Raw genomic sequence first — 5254 nt, forward strand, 5'->3', positions numbered from 1 at the left:
CCCCCCCCCCCCCATTTTCCAGCATTTCGTTTATGGATTTTTATTTTATTTTATAGGATTCATCCTATATGAAGCAGCACAGCTATGTGAAAACAGCCCCCCCCCCCAAGCAAAATTAACAAAAATAAAAAATGCAGGGAAATGTCAGTGACAAAATGTATACAAGGGTAACCATAAAAATATGTTCTACATTCACATATATAAAGTAATGGAATGTTAAGTTAGAACCTCTAGCAGCCCAAAATCTATTGATTAAAATATAATGGAAACTATTTGGAAAATGTCACATTTGGCACTCTTCCAGCCTTTCCATTTCTTTTCATTTTTAAAGTAAGTCTGCAAGTGTGGTATTCACAATTAGGAAGTAATGTAATTAGCCACAGAAATTTTGATATGCAAATGGGTATTATAATGGATTCTGACTATTTGCTACTGATTTATTTCAGTTCTGTTTTTTCTAAGCTTTGTTAGGTTTAAGTGATTATTAGGCCAAATATCAGATTTTAAAGCAGGGAATTTATTGCATAGCATGTTTCCTCTCTGACTTGGAAAACCAAGAAAAAAAGGAAAGGAAAGGAAAAGAACAGAGCTACTAAAGGCTCATATAAAAATAAGTGCAGTCAGATCAAGGAACATGGTCGTAATAGTGGTACATTCAGTCTTAGTTCATGCAAATACCATTAGAGCATGTGAAGAAAACTGCAGGAGAAAACAATCATTTTGTCAAAGGGTAGTTCCATTTTCTCACTGCAGGCTGCCATTGCTGTGTGTAGCAGAACATATACCCTTCACTGTCTGGAATTAGTTTTGACAAAATACATAATTACTCTCATAGAATTGTTACCTGAATCGTAAACATGCGCACACTGCATGGATTCTCGTACTGCACACTAAAGGCAGTTTGGGTACTCCATAATTGCTTGAAAAATGTAAGTTATCTAAATTATGTTACCACTCATCCAGCAAAACAGAGGTTAACATTAATGGACAGGTCTAATTTTTATTAGCTGTAAAACTATGGTCTCTGCACAAGTATAATCCTGTCCCTATCTGACTACATTTGTGCATGCATTTTTACAGAAACGGCAGAGAAAAATCTTTTATTGGCTTCCCCAAAGAAGAGACAGCTCAATCCTCAGCTGCTGTTAATCAGCACAGCTCTGCCAAAGGAAATGAAACTGTGCATGGGCGACTGGTGCCTCTTGAGTCTGGAGGAGGGGGCACCCGCAGATGCTGCCAGCGGCAGGGGTGGAGGTGGCAAGCACCCGCAGATGCCTCTGGCAGCATCAGCAGCAGGGATGGCCCTGTTGGGGGGGCACATTGAGCACCTGCAGACGCCACCAGCAGTGTCGGTGGTGGGAACAGCCCTGTCAGGGGGGCACATGCTCCCCCATGCCTCCCCTACCAGTCGCCTATGCTGACTTGTGCCAGCTGAGAATATTATTCTCGAAGTATAGGTCCATCACCGCCCCTTACTCTCAGCAGATCCTGAGTTCCTTCACTGAAGAACCTGTTTCTTGAATTTTATACTCACCTTGATGAGTTGCACTTGGATAGTCTAATGCATTTCCTTTAGAAAACAATACTTACGCTCTCTTTTCTAAAAAGTATGGGTATTTTTGTAAAGATTGCTTTGTCATCATTCCAGTCACTGAAGCTGAAGTTGAGCAGATGGAAGGTGATGTGGAGATGAAAACAAAACAAAATAGAAGTCAATTAAATTAAATAAAAGCAGCAATGAACATGCTGAAAGGAAAGGGAGTTAGAAAGAGCACATGAAGTAAACAAGGGGAGAGGCCCTTTCTATACTGATTCCACAGGCACAGGGAAAGGGTCAGCTGTGAAGCTGGTGAGTGTTCTGAATTCCCACTGAGGATACTGAAAATTCAGGATTCCAAGGAAGTATTCTGCATCTTGCAGGTTGTCCTCACTAAACCTCATACAGGTTAGGGACAGACCCTCAAAAAGCTGGAGCCTGAATTTATTCAATCTTTGCAGGTTAGTCTAACCTGCGCAGATTGAACCAATTTTTAAGTGAATGGACATTCACTTTTGACTCTGGCAATGCAGGCACATACCTGCAGTGGCTTGGGTCAGAAGCTGGGGGGATGCTAGAGCCAGTCCTCAGCTTGAGCAAAACTAAGCTGAGGGAAGGGCCAGGCCCAGGCAGGCCTGAGTATGATTGGGGAGGGGTTTAAATCCCCACCCTGACCTGCAGGGACCCCATCCCAGGTGTTCTTGGAGGGGAGGGAAAGCAGCCCCTGTCAGGGGTCCCCAGTCCCCCCACCCCACTCACTCACTGGCTGGTAGCAGGAGCAAGGGCAGAGCCAGACTGCAGGAGCCTGAGGGAAGTGGGGATTTAATCCCCCCATTGCAGGGTGGGGCAGCACAGGCACCAGTAGGCTCCAGTCGTGCACCTGGGGCCAGACACCAGTAGTCTGAGGGAAAGGGGGGTGGGGGTTTGTGGAGAAAACTTACATGCAACAGGAGAAAGGCAGCAGGATGCCACACCGGCAGCTGGCAACAACGAAAGTGAAACCCTACAGAGGAGCTGGGAACGGCTCCCACGTCTGTTTGGGCGCGCTTTGTTAGAGCATGCCGAGGGTGAGTGGCCAGGTGGCCACCTAGCTCAGGGATAAAAAGCCCAGCAGGAAGGAAGCTGGGGAGATGGGAAGAGGAAAAGGAAGTGGCATCACCAACCAGTCCCGAGGGGTTTAGAAGACCGAAGGTCCTGCAGTGGAGGACACGTGGTGGCACCCCAGAGGGGGAGCCACGGAAGGCAAGTCAGGCCAGTGAGGGCCCAAGGAGTTGCCTATGAGACCAGCATGCACGGAGGCCAGCAGTAGCAGTGACTGGGACACCTACGGAGTCAACAAAGCCAGAACCTGGACACGGATGACAGGCAGCAGGTACCAAACCTAGGGAGGGAGGAACCTGCCAAGGGGACCCAAAGCCTGGGCGGAGCGAGACCCCGCATGAACCAGGAAGCACCGAAGGGTAGCAGTAGATGCTCAATGCCAGTGCCATCTGTAGCCCACAGCTGCAGCCCTTGAGAAACCGGGCGTCAGTGAGGGCCAGAACACTGACCCCGATGGTTAACATCACAGTTGGCATTAGGCGGGGTTTAGGGGAGGTGGAGCCCTGAGAAGCAAAGGCCACGAGGACAACCAAGGGGAGGTTCCAGGGGAGACGGGACAAAACACCTTCCTTCCACTAGAAGACTAATTGCCAGCAAAGATGTGACAGGTGAGACCCTGGGGGAACTGACTCAAGGCCACTCCCAGTAGCCTGACTGTGCAGCCCCAAAGGCGATGGTGAGGCTCAAAGGAGACCCAGAGGTATGACACTTGGGCAGATAGGCACAGAAAGCTACAGAGTTAAACCTCCCATTGCGGGCAACGGTGGTGGGGGCACTGATATGGTGCGCTAAGCTGAGTCCCTCTGAGGAGTGGCTAGCCAGCCATGAGGAGGAGGTGGGGGGGGATGTGATTTGGCTGCAGGGGAGGGAAGGGAGGAGCTGGGGCTAGTTACAAAGTCTGACTCACCACTGCCTCCCGCTGCAGCAGCATGACTTGGCCCTAGAGGGTGGGGATCAGTGCCCACTGCCTCCTGCCTCCATCCCCACTTGGGGGCTGTGATTTGGCAGCACTCCAGAGCAGGGTTTCCCACATCCATCACCTTCTCAGAATAGGGAGGAGGGGGGCGGGACCAACCCTGCTTGGCTGAGACAGCCCAGCCCAGCCCAGCCCAGGGCTGCAGAGCATGCTGGGATGCCAGAGGACTCCATTTTAACTTAAACCAGGAAGGGGTCTAGGAAACAAGTTCAATAAACTGGTTTGACCTCGGTTAAGTCTGATACTACATTCAACCAGGTTTTTCTCAAACCCGTTTCAGCCATGGTTTATGTGCACCGAACTTAAGTTCTGTTTCAGGTTTAAACCAGTTTCTGATCACTTAAACTGGTTTGTGTGTAACTTCTGTCCCTAGTCTAAGGTTTCCTACATTAGTAATTCTGATCTTTTGAATGTCTCCTCAGATATCTGTTTCTCTGACCTGTAAACATTTTCATCGTCCATCCAAAAACATTTTCTTTTTTGGACTTTCTTGAAATAGCATGACCAGCCTTGAACTCAGTATTCCAAATGAAGGTACCATTACATTTATTACTGTAATGGCTTTATAACATTTTTCTAGATTATTATTCAGCCTGTTCCTAAAATGCTGCTTGCTCTTTGTGATTGTTTATGTATACCAGAATTATAAATAATCTGCAGCAACACCTAAGTCATTTTCGCAGTGGCTACAGTTAAAATAATGCCTCCAAGCATGCATGAGTTATTACTTTTAAACATAAACACTTTGGGGGTGGGAAATAGGTTTAAAATGAAGAGAAGAGTTTTTGAAGAACCCAGCAAACTTTTGCAAACTTCTTCAAAACAGCCATTTGACAGGTTTAAATCATCCAGAGTCTAGACACCCTATAAATTTACATTGTGTAATTGATGTTGGTTCCTTACAGTGAAGTGCATCACACTGGTATCTGCAGCAGACAGATGGCTGGTTCTCCCAGGTAGCTCCATACAGTTCTTTGGCAGCATCACCCCACTATATCTGGTAATAGCTTATTTGTCTTGAGTGGCTACCCCTGGGATTTGCTGCAAGCACAGGACACACAGCAGTATAACTCGCATCAGTTATTTTACCCTGATTTTTCAGGGCAAAGCGGCTAGTATTCACTTCGGATTCAGCCAATTCGGGGAACAGCGATTCAATTCGGTGATTTGAATTGCTGTCCTGAATAGAGTCAGCTGAATCTGACTCAGAGTTTCATCTGCTGCTGAATCTCCAAATCACCCAGGCCCAACCCCCACCCACTGTCCCAGTCCAGCAATGGCTGTCCCGTCCACCCCATCTCCCAGCACTTTGGAAAAAAAAAAAGTGCCAACTCACTGGGTGCTGCCAGGTGGGGGACGATCCCTGCTGCCCCCCCACTGCCCCATGCTGCATGGGGGGCTCTGCATGAGCCCCCCAGCTCCCCCTGACCAGTCCCAGTTCCCCCCTCCCCATAGCTGCCATGCCTGCCCCAGCTCTGGCCCTTTATGACAAAGAAAACTGAGAAAGACTCTGGACTCACCATTCCTGCCCGGGGGGGGCGATCCCCACTGCCCCGTGCTGCATGGGGGGCTCTTCCATGAGCCTTCCAGGGCTGCTGCAGGAGTGGTGAGTCCTGGGGTTTTTCTTTTTTTTTTTTTTT

Source organism: Gavialis gangeticus, unplaced genomic scaffold, assembly GCF_001723915.1.
Source record: "Gavialis gangeticus isolate Ggan-Ray unplaced genomic scaffold, GavGan_comp1, whole genome shotgun sequence".
NCBI lineage: Eukaryota > Metazoa > Chordata > Crocodylia > Gavialidae > Gavialis > Gavialis gangeticus.